Raw genomic sequence first — 17,160 nt, forward strand, 5'->3', positions numbered from 1 at the left:
ATTCCTTTTCCACAAAAAGGTTAACTCTAGTGATTTTAAAAGGAAAAGGCGGAGCCTCTAATGGTCAAATCTAAAGTTTCATCCTTGGGAAGTTGATATTAATATTATTAATGATCAAAACCAACTTTAAAATAGCATTGATAAAAAATGAGTAGAATTCTTTCATACTTTGATGTTTTAAACAGGCTACATACATTTCCCAGGTGTCACATTTACCTTCCCCAGAGAGAAGGTGTTATCTAATAAGAGTGTGGGGGACCCCTGTGCGTGGTTCCCAGGGAAGAGCAGAAAATAAGCTTTTAACTGGTACCACTCAAAGTACTTGGTAGCACCATCTTTGAGAGGGAGCAATGTGTACCTACTGGAGGAGCATTGTTCTTAAGAACTGTCAAGAGTTGGTCTTTTACAATAAGAGTATATACATGAATTCCTATGTAATAAAGAAATGGCTCACCCCTGCCATACCAGCACTCTGGGGGCAGAGGCAGGAGGATCACAGCAAGTTCAAGGCCAGCCTCGTCTACATGGAAAATGCAAACAAAACAAAACAACAAAAATAAAAGCTGCATTAGGCCCTTTAGGCTTAATGGTGAATTACAATCACAGCTTTTTAAAGGAAAAACAGAGCTGTGGGGAATCTGCAATCTTGCTTTCTAACAAAATATAAGTAAATAGGGCTTAAGTAAACCACACATCGTAGACATTTCCTCTCCCTTCTAGAACATTCATAACAAGTCTTCCTGACTTTTAAGCCTAGGCATTTTTGCTGAGCAACACACAAACTCCTTTCGCTTCAGCAGTGGGCAGGGGGTCTCTACACCTCTCCCAAGCACTACCTGGGAGCTAAGAGAAGTTTCTAATTCTTTCAGTCATTCAAATGCAGCCTTCCCTTTCTCCAGGCCACTAACCGTGGCTGTCTGGCTATAGAATTGAATCCTATTGGCGCTAGTGGCAGTACTAGCTCCCCGCACTCCTGGTAAAGATGGAAGGTCTCATTTAAAGGAAAATAAAGACATCTCTACTAAAGAGAAAATTCTAAAGGGTCACTGTGAACTGGAGGGAAAGCCTCCTGGGCAGACCTCCCTGAGAACTTTCTATAGCACCATGTTTTGGAAGGACCTATGTTACCGTCCCAACATACAGCTATACCAAAGAATCAGGCAGAGAATGACACCTGGAAGAGCCTGGAAGAGGGCTGTCAGAGCTCTCAGGTAGTCAGAGGTTTTCCTACAAAGAAACACAGACCACATCAGGAGAAAACCCTGTTACCTGTCCAACACCGTTGTCCCCAGGCCAGCTCCTGCTCTGGATAGATGTCTAGATGCGTCTCCGCTTTCCACTATGGGGCCCTTGGCCCCATAGTCTCCTTGGGGGAACCTCACACTCAATGGAGTGACAGCTGTGCAAGCCTCATTGTGAACTTTCAAGAGGACTGGAAGCTCCTTTGCTCAAGTTTTGTCTCCCGGGGGCCTCCTCAGCCTCGATCCTCCAAGCTTCTCGGAGCCATCCCCAGAGCCTCGCTGCTGTTTGAAAAACAAGAAGCGATTTCCTGGTCCTCTTCCCCGGATGGCGTGTGCAATTTCCCTCACGCCCATGGGAAGTCCTTCAGATCCCCTTATCAGGAAACCTTCCCACCAAGTGGACAGACTCGTTTGGGCAATGCCCCTTGCTCTTGCTCTGCTTTCTCCAGAGGGGTTAAAAAAAAAAATCAGCAAAACGAAACCAGAGCAAACCAAAACGGGTTAGAGCTAATGAGTGGTGTGGAATGGCTGATAAAGCTTCAAAACTTGACCACGAACTTCGATTATGTAAAGAGATTAAAATCACCCATGAGCTCCTGCTCCAGCAGAGCCAAGGATAAAAACACCCTACAGGATGGGAGACCTGAGGTGGGGCTTGAGGGAACGCTGTGCCTCAAATACATCACATTAGAGGAGATCTTCTTGGTTTCCAGGGAAACTGAACATTTGTGGATCAAACAATATACATTCGGTGGCACTTAAGTATTACTTCAGTAACAGAGCCTTAGAAGATAGGGAAACCTGGAAAAGGTCTAGCTGGTAAGCTACAGTCAAATTGTAGGCTTTTAAGGGTAAACTGCAATCATGGTTCTGTGCTCAGAGTGATCCTGCCTGTCTTTACTTTACAAGTGTGGAAACTGAGGCCCAAGGAAAAACTGTGACCCCTTCAGGGCCAGAATACAGATGGAAAGTGCCTGACTGTCATCGAATTAAAGTAACATTTTTTGTGGGAAACGTCATTTGGTTTCTGGAGCTCTGCCTACAGAAGATTTGGTGAATGAGGTCTGGATGTGGCTCAGAAATCCTAAGTGCCCCAGGTGAACCCAAGGCACATAGTCCTGAGTGTTTAGAGAAATCCGTGTACTCTCAGAGCAAGGACTCCATTGTCAGAATGTAGGGATTCAAACCACAGATCACCAATATCCATTTACGTAGTCACATGTGCATGGCTTGACTGCAGTGAAACACAGATTTACTGTGTGACACTTGGATAATTATGTGGAGTTTTTAGGCTCCATTATAGCTCAATAGAATGAGTTAAGACCTGGTCTGGATGGGCTGGCAAGACAGCTCAGCAAGTAAAAGCACCTGCCACAAAAGCCTACGGACCCAAGTTCGATCCTAGGAACTCATATAAAGGTCGATGGAGAGAACTGACTCCACCAAGTTGTCCTCTAACCAATGTGTGCTGTGGTATGCATGTGCCTGCACACACATGCACATATATACACATACAGTAGTATAATAATGATAATTTTAAATTCATTTATTTTATGTATGTGTGTTTTACCTGCACCTGTGTAAGTGCACCACGTGTGCAATGCCCAAAGAGACAGGGGAGAGTGTCAGATTCCCTGGAACTGAAGTTACAGATGTGTATCAGCCACCATGGGGGTACTGGGAACCAAACCCAGGTCCTTTGCAAGAGCAGCCATTGCTCTTAACCGCTGAGCCATCTCTCCAGCCCCATAATAAATTTTTTAGGACCTGAGCTAAAGACGCAGGTTCTATGGCTGCCTCTATGCTCATCTCTCTACCTGTTCCATATTGTCATCCTTTCTTCCCTCTGTACCTTCCCTTCTGGCTGTTCTAGCTCTGCATATGTGACTAGTACTGAGACTGCAGACAAAAGTTAAGTGCAGTCATCCCTCAATGAGCAGTTCCAGGAGCCTTCGAATCCCAGGGGATTCTAAAGCCTGCAAGTCTCTTGTATAGAATAGAGTGTAACATCTGCATATAACCTATACACACCTTCCCATATACTTTAATCACCTAAATTACTTATGGTAACTGCTACATAAATAATTGCCATTGTTGGGGCTGGAGAGATGGCTCAGCAGTTAAAGGCACATTTGACCCCTCTTCTGACCTCTGTAGCCACTGCACGACACAGGCGCACCTACACATATGCAGGCAATACCTTCATACATATAAAATAATTTTTAAAGTAAATGAAATAATTGCTATTGTGTATTATTTACAAAATGACTAGAGGAAAGTCTGCACATGTTCAATATAAGTGCAATTATTTTCTGAACATTTTCAGTCCAAGTTTAGCTGAATTCATGTGTATAAAACCAAAGGATCTGGAAGACTGACCATATTTGAGCAAAAAAGACCGTAACTTTTCTAAGTTCTGATTCTCTACTGCTGAAGAAAGAGATTGCTATGAAGAGCACGTGCTGGGTAAATTCTTCTTTCACAATGCTCACTGGTGGTGGGGTGCAGCTGGCTCTCAGACATGGAATGGGGCATTGCCAAAGTGGCTGTCCCTTTCCTTCCCCTCGCCCACAGTCCCCTGCTTGTTGCTAGGAACACTCTGTGCTTGCCACACACTCCACAAGGAAAACAAAGATGAGTGAAAAATGGAACTGCCATATGGTTTCAGACGCAGCTAGAATTAACTACTGACAGACAGCCTTTGCCCACTTTCAGTTACAGTTGGATTTGACAGTCACAGAGACCTTTGTCTCGAATTCTAAAATGTTGGACTTGGTGGCAAGATGAACTCAAACCTCTACAAGCAAACCACTGACACAGCCAGGGTAAACAATTTACCAGTTGTCCTACATGCCTGGTGCAGCCTTACTAGAGAGAGACCTGCTTTCCCAGGCAAGAATTTAAGCCCAAATTGATATGCATTTCCTAGTATGTCCTACCTTGTTTTACCCCTCTGCCCTTCCTGTTCTTCATCCAGGTACCCCAGATAACATTAATCTCTCTTTAAGTTATAAGTGTTATTTTCTCCCAGGGCCCTCCTAGTTCTCCCATCCTAAGCCAAGTGTGTCTTTCCCCTGGTCTCATCCCACTGCAAAGGTGTCTTTAACTTTACAGTTCTATGTGCAGACCATCAGGGTAATGCACTGAGTGGAAGAACCTCGAGGGAAGAGACTAGACGGATTTGTTTCATGCCCAGCTTCTATTATAGAAGCAGAATCAAGTAGATGATCAATAGACGCTATTGGAATTAAGTTGTGCCATTTCCCACAGCTGGTTCTTCCTCTTAATTATGTCCTAAGGCTTCACCTTTGGAATTCTCTGGTGACAATTATTCTCAGGAATAACATAATATATAATAATAATTAATAATAATAGTAATAATATCTCCCACTCATTCTGGTTAAATGTTTGTGGAATGACTTCCAAATATATATATATATATGAAAGCCCTCTCAGCTGAGCCCCTGACCCATATGCCCAACTGCCTGCATTGAGGGTCCAGGACCTCAAGCTGTACATGTCCACAATGAAACTCTTGGTCTTCCCTCCACACTGGTGATCCCAATAGTCTCTGCCATGTTAGTAAACTCTGCCATCCTTCCAGGTTACCCAGCCCCTAAGAGCCACCTTGGTGTCCTCTCTTGCATCCTCTATGCCTAATGTGCCATCAAAATACATACAATACTTGGCATAGCTCACTCCCACCCTAAGAATCACCCTGGTGTCATCTCTTGCATCCTCTATGTCCCATGTTCTATCACAATACATACACTAGTTGACACAGCTCACTCCCACCCTAAGAGTGACCCTGGTGTCCTCTCTTGCATTGTCTATGCCTAATGTGCCATCAAAATACATACACTACTTAGCATAGCTCACTCTCCCACTGCTGGAATTCCCATCCAAGCCCGCCGTATCTCTTGGCTGCATCATTATCATCATCATCATCATCATCATCATCATCATCACCACCACCACCTTTTTCTCTGTGTTTTTCTCTTGCTTCCTTGATTAGTTACTTTTGTATCATCATGATGAAATGCCTGATGGAAACAACTTGAAGGTGGAAATTTTTATTTGGCTCATGGCTTTGGTCCATCATGGCAGAGTTGTGGTGGAGAGCTCAGCTCCTGGTGGCAGCAGTGTGTGGCTGTTCATATCATACCATGGCAGTCCAAGAAGCAAGAATAAACCCATGAAGTGGGCAAGGACCTTTATCAAGTACCTGTCTCCTCTAGTGAAGCTCTACCTCCTGAAGCTTCTGCAGCTTCTAAAAATAGTGCCACCAACTGAGGAGCTGGCATTCGAGTCATGAACCATTCGTGATGGTTAATTTTGATTGTCAAGTCAATTGGATCTGAGATCAACTAAGACACATGCCTTTAGGTGGGCCTGTGAGGGTATTTCCTGGCAGGATTAACTGAAGGAGAAAGACCCTACCCTGGGGTAGACAGCATTTTCTAGTGGTGGCACAGATTTAAAGAGGTGGGAGAGGGAGTAGGGCTGCTCTTACCTTTCTTCCTGCTGGTGAGTGCATCTGCCTATCCTGTTGGTGAGACTGCTGTTATTGCCTTCTATTTATTTATTTATTTATTTATTTATTTATTTATTTATTTTATTTATTTATATGTATGTGTATATAAAAATGCACAAGAGTGCAAGTGCCTGCAGAGTCATTGGGTTGGATACCCCAGGAGCTGGAGTTCCAGGCAGCTGCAAGCCTCCTAACATGGTTGCTGGGACTTGAACTCAGGTCCTCTGGATAAGCACTGTGTACTCTTAACCTCTGAGCCATCTCTTCAGCCTCTGTTGCAGCTTCTTCAAGCCTTCCAACATGGACTGAAGATGAAAAACTCCAGAAATCCTCCAGACCTTCAATGCCAGATTGGGGAGCATCCAGCTTCATGGACTGACCCAGATCCTTGGACTCTACAGCATGCAGATGGCGACTCTTGGACTACCCATCCCATAACATGTAAGCCAATCTGATAAATCCCCTTTGTAATCTAGTCCATTCTTCCAGTTCTGCTCCTCCAGTGAACCCTAATACAAAAGGATATTTCAGACTCAAATCATAATGTTCCCTTACAACGAATTCTCAGGACTGTAGTGAGAATGATCCTAAGAAAATACAATATATCTCATGTCCATCTGTGCTTGATCTTCCTTTTCCCCCAGCTCACAGTCAAAGCCGAAGTCTTTCCAGCAGCCTGTGAGGCCCACACCATCCACACATCTGCTCCCCTCACCACGTCCTTCCTTGGTTCTCTGCCTGTATCCCTTACTCCAGCCCCATTGATCTCCCTGGTACCAGGCCAGATTCATTGTGGGAACTTGGTACTTGTTCTGCTCTTTGCACAGATTTTTCATGACACTCTCTCACCTCATGCACACTTATACTCAGCTAGTGCTTTTTGGCGAGGCCTTTTCTGAGGCTGAGATTTCAGCTCAGCCTCTTAATTATTTTTCAATGTCAAGTACTTTTCCCAACATACTACATTGGACATTTCCATTTGAGCTGACTCTGGTTGCCTTCCCCCTGTTAGAATATAAGCTCTCTGAGAGAACAGATGACTGATTCAATGGAGAAGTCCATTTGAAAATGTAACACATCAGCACAAATTACAGTTGTGCACAGCCCTTGAGCAGCAAAGAAATGCACGCTGATTCAACTTTTTTTTTTTTAAAAAAAAAGCACTCTCACTTTTACGTCTTGGCTGGGTAAGCCTCATTTTTTTTTTTCAATCCATGACCAGGTGTTGGCAACCCTTTTGACCTAATGTGGCCCGGAGTCAATTCTCTTAGTATTTCTACATCAAGGCGAGGAAAATTCTTCTCTGGTTCTGACCTGTGCTTACGCAAGGAAGGAACCAACAAATAATTGGGTCATTTTATAGTATACAAATGTTCTTGTTCTTATCTGTGGTGTGTGTATTTTGGCAGAGTTTCCACTAAGGGAATTGGACCTGTCTGTGCTTAGCTGCAACCCCCAGCGTTATATCTGCTCTCACTGTACCCATCCCTCTCAGGGACTACATTGTTATGAATCTCTCAGGTAGTGGTGGGATTCTGCTGTGGAAGATTCCACGTCTTCCTTGTTTTGAGCTATCTGTAAACAATTGCCAATTTCTTTCTACCACTTCTTATGCCTCCTGTAATGTCCCATCCTCCACCAGCAATCCCAAACATACTCCACTGGAACCCTGTGTTGAATTCTGTTACCTTCCCTGCCTTTTCCTGGGAGAGGGAGACTTGAGGGATGGCTCTCTAGGGGTGTCAGGGGCAATGTTCTCCTGACCCTTACTGACCTTGACTTAGGGAAACCTGACATGAACCTTCAAATTATATCTTCAGTCCTATGAGATGACATCATCCCTGGAGGAAAACGGGCTTCCTGATCCCAGGGCGTGACAGGCGTCACCCACATGCCTCAGCTATGGCACACATGACGTCAACATACGTTGTTGAGTAATCACATATGTCTTGGACTCTTCCTTCTGATAGCGCTCTTCCTCCCCTAGTATCACAAGGAGAGCAAACTGGTGGGGGAATTGGGTATTTGCCTTGTTCTTGGTGGGGGGGTATCTATTTCGAAGGAAGCTGTACCTCCCTCTTGGGGTCTATGTGATCTTTTATCCATGCACTCAGGGCGAGCACTCATGTTCCAACCTCTATCCTTTTATGGTGCACCCTTTATGGTGCATCCTGGGGCAAGTGTATATCAGTGGATGTACAGTGTGAGTGACAGCAAGAGTGATCTGCAAACACTGGTGACTCTGGGTTTGGGCCTTCAAAGGCTTAATTTCAAGAGAGCATCTCCTATCCACATTCTAATGCCCTAGGTGGTTTTCAGGGTCTCAGTACTTCCTATAAACCCAAAGTGCAACCTCTTATGATGGGAATAATTTCCTTAGAATTTACCACCATGGTTTTTGAACAGCCATATTGCTCAAATTACTAGATAATATGATCCACAATTGTGCATGCCTGGAGAAAAATCACAATAAAAAAGTTAAAGGAAGCCTAGGTATCCAAGTTTCATTTCTGTCACTATAATAACATATCCTGACAAAAAGCAACTTAGGGAAGAAAGAGTTTATTTGGCTTAAATTCCAGGTCACAGTCCATCCTTTTAGGGAAGTCAAGGCAGGGACTTGAGCAGCTAGTCACACCACAGTCACAGTCAAGAGCAGAGAAAAACAAATGCACTCAAGGTGACTGTTTATTTGCTAGTTTTCTTCAATTTTATATAGCTCAGGACTCAGCCTGGGGAATGGTACTGCCCACAGTGGGCTGGGTCTTCTTGTATCAATTAATGATCAAAACAATCTTCCTGAGACATACCCACAAGCTAAACCAATCTAAACAAACCCTCATCAAGACCCTTCCAAGGTGACCCTGGGTTGTGTCAAGTTGGCAGTTAAAACCAACCATCACACCAGATGATCATTTGTTCCAACTACCTGTGTGGGAGGGAAGTTGAAAGACTTAACCAAGATCACGGCCCCTTATTGATTGCAGAACCAGAATAGAACTAGCTTTTCTGCCCTTCCGTGCAGTCCTCTTAACTTTATATCCAACATCTTCTATTCCCTTCAAACATATCCCCCATCCTTAATGTTGATGAAAAGAGACACAATTATTGCAGAATATTGGGACAAAAAATGTAAAGTCCCATGACACCTAGGGAGAAAATCAAATATCTGCCAACCTGTATTTATTCCTTCTCTATCAATATATACAACACTTTCTGTGCAAGCCCAAACCACAGTTCCCTTGGTATCAGCATTATTTCTGTTACAGCACCTGCCTCTCAGTCTCTACTCCATCAGCAATTCCTAATCTCAGTTACAAGTCACAGTGTATATCCACTGATGTACAGTACCTGCCCCATACACTGCCTGTGTCCCTACATCAATAGAACTCTCAGAGCAGCATCGTCCTAGGTAAATAAAGGCCAGCAGCTTCCTTTCAGACAACACCCATAAACAAACCTTCCTCATCAACAAGTCAATAAGCAAGCTTTGTTCCAGAAGTTTCTACCCAGGCTAGGATTAATAGCATATAATTCTCTGTAGCGGTTTTGTGAATTACACAGATGCTTTCATCAGACTCTCATCTGGTTCTAACTAGAAAGATGCTGGAGAATGGGCTGACCACCACAAGTGCATGTGAAGGAGAGAACTGGCCCAAGTCAAAGTGGGTTCCAGAGCCAAGCAAAACCCACATGTTAGCTGTGGACCTCCATCTGTCTATCTAAAATTACTCCAGCACAGTTGGTGGAAGTCAGAAACCATCTTCTGACACCTGCAAACTCCTAAGGGCATTTTAGGCCGGGTGTGGTGGTGCACGCCTTTAATCCCATCACTCAGGAGGCAGAGGCAGGCGGATCTCTGTGAGTTCAAGGCCAGCCTGGTCTACATAGTGAGTTCCAGGCCAGCTGGGGCTACAGGGAGACCCTGTCTCAAAAAGACTAAAAAAAAAAAACTTTTAAATGTTATTTTTTATGTATATGAGTGTTTTGTCTGCACGTATATATCACTTGTATGAAGAACCCGAGGAAGTCAGGAATATTTGGGCACCAGGGAGTGACCACAGAAATGTTTATAAGTCACGCTTGGGGCATCCCTGATAGAGCAGAGGCATCCATCACCTCTCCACTGTAAGGCTCTGTACACACTCACCCTTAGTGTGACTCATTTCTCTCTCCTGCTTTCCCAAAGACAACCAATTGCTCATCAGCTCTTTGTGGGATGGCAAACATTCTTCCCCAATTCCATGCATAAAATTCTTTATTTTCTTTTGGGGTGGGTGTTGGGGGTTTGTCGCTTCAGTTTCCTCCCCAGAAGACTGTTGAGATGCCCTGGTCTCTTGCCTCTAAGTAGGGACAATTTCACACTGATGCAAGCAGAGAGGTTACCCATACCTAATGTCCAAGACAGAACAGTGATTTCTAAGTACAGAAAGAGATAATATTAAACTTGGCTTAAGCTTGTAGTCCTTTATGAATTATTTATTTATTTATCTATTTATTTATTGAGATAAGGTCCTATTACATAATCCAGGCTGGCCTCAATCTCACAGCAATCCTCCTATCTCTGGCTCCTGACTGCCCACACAACAGCATGCCTGACTTAATTAAAGACAAAAATTAAGACATCTTGAATAAATTAGACAACTTACCAGGGACTATATTCATCCATGGAAGGGTGCTAACTGGTTTTAGCATGTTATAAGACAATCAAACAGAAACTACAGTGACAGACACAGTAACAGTCTGAACGATTTGATGTCAAGTGATAAATAAAGGGATAAATGGGGGCTGAAGAGAGGGCTCAGTGTTTAAGAGCACTAATTGCTCTTGCAGAGGACCTGGGTTCAGTTCCCAGCACCCACATGGTGGCTGACAACCATCCGTAACTCACTCCAGTTCCAGGGGATCCAATGCCCTCTCCTGACCTCCTCGAGCATTGCATGACACAAGCACACTTAGATACATGCAGACAATATACTCATACACATAAATAAAATAAAAATAATTGTTTTAAAAGGGGAATGAATGACCACTTCTGTTGCAGGAGTGTGTGTGTGTGTGTGTTGGTCTGAGAAACAATGATCCTCGCTTTATAATAAAAGCACTAGAGACTCAGTAGCAAAAGTGAAGCAGTTTCTTTTACAACCTTATAAAGTCTAACATCAGCCTAGAGATGTTAGGCTGAGATGGTCAGTATGTGGATTTGGTACAAAACTGGTTTCTGTATTCCCAATCGCATTTCCCTGTCCCCCGAATGCCTCACTGGCTGCCTCATTGACTGAGTTCTTCAGGAAGGGTCAATCTTCCTGATGTCTAGGGTTGCCCCCTCCCCCAGATTCCTCATGCTATTGGTTCAGGATCCAAAGCCTTATCTAATGTATCTCCTTAGGGCTTGAAATATCCTAGTTTTTGGATACACGAGCTCAGTCATGTAGGAAATGGCCTGTAACTTTTCAAACCTAGGATGAACTGAGTGTGCTTAGACAAACAGGCACCAGCTAAGGAAGAGCCCTCGTGCCTCCTGTTTCTCTGTAATTCTCTGATGAACCCCAAACACACCTCATACTGAAATGAAGCATAATGATTTATTTCTTAGACTGTGTGTGTATGCGTGTGTGCATAATGTATGCATGTATACATGTTCATGTGTGCTAGTGTATATGAGGAAGAGAGAGGAGGCCAGCGGTCAATGTAAGGTGTCTTCCTCCTTCTCTCCCCACCTTAGATTTTGAGACATGATTTCTCAGTGAACCTGGAGCTCACTGATTAAGCTAAACTGGCTGGCTAGTGAGCCACAGGGATCTACCTGTCTCTGCCTTCCAGCACCGGGGTTACAAATGTAAAACCATGGTGCCCAGCTTTTATGTGGGTATTAGGGATATAAACTCAGGCTTTCCTGTTTGCTCAGGAAGCACTTTACCCACTAAGCTGCTTCCTCAGTCTCTCTAAGGAAGGATTTGAAGCAAACAGAAAAACCTATGTCCACTGCCCTTCATTCCTAAAATTACACTTTTTCAAACAAATGGATTTAGATGAAGAAACAGCTTGCCCTCTGACTCCATAGTTTTGAACAGTTGACATATTGTCCCTTTCTATTTCCAATGGGTTGCATATTAATCTGAATTAGGGAAAGTCAGTAGTAAAAGGTCTAACATTAAACAGTATTAGGATAGAGGCTAGAGAGAAGCAGGGAACAACAGGTGGATTTCAGAGCTGCTGTTTAAAGGTGTCTTGAGGGCTGCCTCCTACCTTGCACATAAACTCATTCTGCTAATTCTTGGTGAAATCTCTGCAGTCATGTCCCCTGGTCATTGTGTAACTGAGGCTGATTTTATCCCTGAAAGTGATCACTGCACACTGAGCAGTCTGTTTGCCTCATACTGACTGGGAAAGTCAACTAAGTGAGAACACTTGTGTTCTCACAGGAGTCTTCAGGCCGTGAACCTGTACTATGCTTCTTGGGCTTCCCTGCAGTTTGAGAGGATGACAGGGCCCTGCTGCTCCTGATGTCATACCTCCTCCTCAGTGGCTCTGGATCCCATTCCCTCTTTTCTCTCACACCTGGCTCAGTCCTTCCAGTGTACTTTAGAATGGCCCTTAAAATCCTTCCTTTGACACAGGTCTTCCCCCTCCCCTCAGCAGCTGCAACAATTTTCAGCTACTTCAGCAAACTTTAACCAGAGTTGAATAAGTACATTTTTGCCTCCACTCAGTTCTCCACCCTCACTGGTGTCAGATCAACCTTTCTTCCTTAGAACTGGACCGAAGCTGCTCTCAGGGGATCCCCATGGCCTCCACAATTCATGGTTTAAAAGCCCTAACTTAGAGGGGGTTATAAAAGAAAGGATGAGGGCTAAGGGTGTATCTCTGTTCTTAAGAGTGCTTGGCTACCATGCACAAAGTCTTAGTTTTAATGCCCAACACTCATAAACCAGGAGTGGTGGTATGTAACTATAATTCCAGCACTTGGGATGGAGAGGCAGGAGGATTAGAAGGTCAAGGTCATCCCAGACTAAGTGAGTTCAAGGCTAGCCTGGGATACTTGAGACCCTGTCTCAAAAAGAAAAGAAGGAGCTGGGGAGATGGCTCAGTGGCTAAGCACTGGTTGAGCAAGTGTGAGGATCAGAGTTTGGATCCCCAGAACCTGTGTAAATGCCAGATGGGTGTGGTGGCCTGGCTGTAATTCAAGCCTTGGAAGGCAGTGACAGAGGATATCCCCAGAGCAAGATGGCTTGCTAGACTAGCCATATGGTGAGCTCTGGGTTGGACTGAGAGACCTTGACTCAATGAATAACGTGGAAGAATGATCAAGAATGATTCCAAATCAGCCTTGGATTCCCTCATGCGCACACGCACACAGGTGAAGTGGATTGCTGCCAAGACCTGCGTTTGATTCTCAGAACTCACATTGTACAAGGGGAGAACTGACTCATGCAAATTTTCCTCTGACCTTTACATGCCTGCTATGGTGCATGCATGGGGGGTGGACAAAGAAAGAAAAGAAGGAAGGGGGAAGGGAAGATAGTAGATACTCAATACTTTTTAAATAAATGAATGACTGAGTGAGTAAAGGACACACTGTTTTACTTCATCTCTTTCTTCAGCTTTTAGGATACCTGCCTTTAGTGGAATTCTGTACATTCAAAAGCAATGGCAGGACATGGTTCTGGTGGCTAATCATCTTAAGTATCTTAATTACTTTTCTTTTGATGTGATAAAATCCTTTGACAAACGAAGGAAGGAAAGGTTTATTTTGACTCACATTTTGAACGTACAGTCTATCATGGTGAGGAAGCCAAGGCAGCAAGAGTCTGAAACAGCTGGTCACATCACATCCACAATCAAAAAGCACAAACTAATGAGGGCTTGTGATTCTTGTGTCCAGCTCACTTTCCTATCTATGCAGTCCAGGATCTGAGCCTAGGGAATGGTGCCACCCACAATGGACAGGTCTTCCCACTTCAATTAATCTAATAAAGACAATCCCCCACAGGCATGCCCAGAGGCCCAACTCACAGATGATTCTAGATCTCATCAATTCGACAAATGAGATTAACCATCATAGTAACATATCCACATGAGATTTTCTATGACATTACTACCCCATAAAATCCCTATTAATAGATGTGTGGCTACCCTTGCATCCTCAGCACAACAGATGCTCAATGAATTGTCCATGACTTACAATATAAGAGTAATATTAACAGGCCAATTAACCTTCTGGTCAACCACAGAAGAGCAATCCCAGCAGTAGTAGCATTGCCGTTCCCACTTACCTATCTGCTCTGGGGTCCCTGACTTTATGTCCTGTAGATAAGACCCTGTTATGACACCTCCTCAATTCCTCTGGGGGATGATATTATCTTTTTGAAAAGATCCTTCAAAGACTGTACTAGGTGTCAGGCACTGTGAAGATCTTTGCTTGAGACAGAAATATAGGAAAAGTGGGACAACACCCACATACATCTATGAAGAAGGAAGTTGTCTCTGAAATTCAGCCCTGAGAAGAGGCCAAAAATGGGGTGGCTGATGAGAAGCCCAAAGTCAAGGGCAGGGGCAGTAGTGGTGAGAATGGGAAACAAAGCAACAATGAGAATCAATCAAATTTTCTGAATTTCAAGTCCACGGGAGAAGAAAGAGTGTGCCTAGAGAAGGTCAGGGCTGGATACATGGCTCAGTGGTTAAGAGCACTGGCTACTTTGTAGAGGACCAAGTTTGATTCCCAGCACCCACATGACAACTTAGAACCGTCTGTAACTCCAGTTCCAGGGGATCTGACACCTTCTTCTGACCTCTGTGAGTATTGCATGACACAGATGCATTTACATACATGCAGGCAATACACATAAAATATAAAAATAATAAAATATTTTAAAAGCCTAAGGATGGGAGACTGGAGAGATGGCTCAATGGTTAAGAACACTCGCTACACTTGCAGAGGCCCAGGTTCGGTTCCCAGAACTCACATAGTGGCTAACAACTGTTTGTGACTCCAGTTCCAGGAGATCTGATGCCCTTTGGCCCTGGAGGGCAATGCACATATATGATATACTTACATACATGAAGGCAAAACACTCATAACATAAAATAAATTAAATTAAATAATTAAAGCCTGGAGATGCAGAAGGATGAAAAATAACAGCCTGCAAGTGAGCTTTGGTGGATCAAGAACACCACTTTTTGTTACCATTAATGAATCATTTAAAGAGAATGTAAGGATACATCATTTCCAGACTCTATGAATGTTGGTAACTAACTCAAGTTCAGAATAACTTGCTTGTTTCAGACTCTGAAAAAGCATTTGTTGCTCAATTCTAGCAGCTTGCATATGAATCCACTGAATGTTCTGCTCCCCAGACCCAAATGATGGGCATCCTATTGCTGATGTGGGCACACCACATGGTATGGCACCCTCTTTGTTTATTCATCTGTTCTGCTTCCTGCTATGATGGGGACCACTGCTAGAGGGATCAACCTTGCAGTTGGAGAACATGAAGATGCCTATCCTGGGTTCTAGCTTGCCTAGGATGGGGTAAGAAATGAAAGAGAAAGGTGTCCACCATGGCCATTTCTGAGGTTTCAAATGACCTACTATTACAAATTCTGGCTTCATCTTATGGAGATTGCCCATCCCACCACAGCTTCAACAGTATATCCCAGCACAAAGAAGGGCCTGGATTTCCAAGTTCAAGGCCTTCCCTAATTACATTGCCTTCTATTTACCAGCATTAGCCTCTTAGGACCACTAAGCTATTTTTGGACTTGAAACTTAGTACACAAAACACAGCTATTCATCAACAATTACATGATTATTCCAGGCCCACACCCCTCCGGCTTGCCTCATCTGACCTGGGGCATTGAGTGAGAGGGAGCCACATACATGTTTAGTCTTTCTACACACAAAGATAGACACAGGCACATGCAGATACACATACACATGTGCACGTATTCACCTGTACCTTGCGCAAACTCATATGTCATGTTGCCCTTGGAGTGAAGGCAGCAGCCACACATACAGTTTTGGGTAGAAAATTCCAGCGCATTTGACAACTGAACTAGAACTTTTGCCAAATTCTCCCTTTTGAATTAATCTGGGGCCCCCACCCCCACCCCCAGTGGAAACTGAACCTGGCATCACACACATGCTAGGCCAATGCTTTAGCAGAGTTATGCTCCTTGAAAACACATTTTGGGTAATAATCTTTGTTTTTTTTTGACTGATTATTTAAACTGAAAACCATTAACTGAGGAAAAAAAATTTACTTTAAAAATATTATTTAAAACCAGTGAAATATTTAAGTATGAATTGAAATTTGTACTTAACCATTTTTTTTTCTACCCAACCCCTGTATTTAACCAGTTTTTAAACAAAAACACTGAGGTCGTTTCTTTGTCTTTCCAACTAACATGGTAACATGGTTTACTCTGTTTTTTTTCTCTCTTCGTCTTTTTGAGACAGGGTCTCCCTGTAGCCCCAGCTGGCCTGGAACTCACTATGTAGACCAGGCTGGCCTTGAACTCACAGAGATCCGCCTGCCTCTGCCTCCCGAGTGCTGGGATTAAAGGCATGCGCCACCACGCCCGGCCACTCTTTTTTTTTAAAATTTTTTAATATATAAATAAACAGAGTCTTCTGTAACCCATGTTGGCCTTGAACTCAGCCAAGGATGACCCTGAACTTCTGATCCTCCTGCCTCCAGCTCCCTAGTGCTGGGATTACAGGTGTGTGCTACCAAGCCTGGTTTATTAGGTGCTAGGGATTGAGCTCAGGGATTTGTGCATGCTAGACAAGCACTCTACCCTTTCAGCCACATGCCCAATCATGTGGGGACCGTACTTCAAATGAGGATGTATGCCAACCTGCCAGCACTAGAGACACTTTGGGCAAGCCCCAGCAGTTCTAATCATGAAACCTTAGGTGCTTAGTATTGAAACCAACATCGTACTGAGTCTTTCTGTGTCTAGAGCCACTACATAAGTGAAAGTATCTGAATTAACTTTTCTGTAGAATATGCTTTTAATGAAAAGACACATATGCCAAGAGCTTAGATTCTATTGCAGAAATACCCACTAAGTTGGCAATTCTTTAGAACATTTATTATTTATTATTTTTATTTTATGCGTATGAGTGTATTACCTGCGCGTAAGTGCACCTGTGCTGTGTAGTGCCCTTTGAGGCCAGAAGAGGACATCAGAGTCCCCTGGAATTGGTGTTATAGATGGTTGTTAGCTGCCGTGTGGGTGCTGAGAATTGAACCTGGGTCCTCTGCAAGAGCAGTCAGTGCTCATAACTGCTGAAACATCTTTCCAGTCCAATTCTTTAGAATTTAAAACAGAGAAAGAATTTTTAGCATTGTTTAGAATTGATATCATATGCTAATAACT

At 43.6% G+C, this 17,160-nt stretch overlaps 1 protein-coding gene across 4 annotated transcripts in view; it reads right to left on the minus strand.

The window, feature by feature from the left end:
• Adgrf5 (adhesion G protein-coupled receptor F5) overlaps window positions 1–17,160 on the minus strand; it is a 103,017-nt gene that overhangs the window by 68,057 nt on the left and 17,800 nt on the right. Inside the window, exon 1 of one of the 4 annotated variants that reach the window (XM_008846729.3) lies at window positions 1,270–1,507. The exons of the other annotated variants lie outside the window; for them this stretch is intronic. The gene's annotated coding sequence lies outside the window, so the exon portion shown is untranslated. Of the gene's footprint in view, window positions 1–1,269; window positions 1,508–17,160 lie in introns of those variants that run through there. 4 annotated transcript variants of the gene reach the window in all.

This window comes from Nannospalax galili, unplaced genomic scaffold (genome assembly GCF_000622305.1).
Source record: "Nannospalax galili isolate Female #2095 unplaced genomic scaffold, S.galili_v1.0 scaffold803, whole genome shotgun sequence".
NCBI classification, from domain to species: Eukaryota; Metazoa; Chordata; class Mammalia; order Rodentia; family Spalacidae; genus Nannospalax; species Nannospalax galili.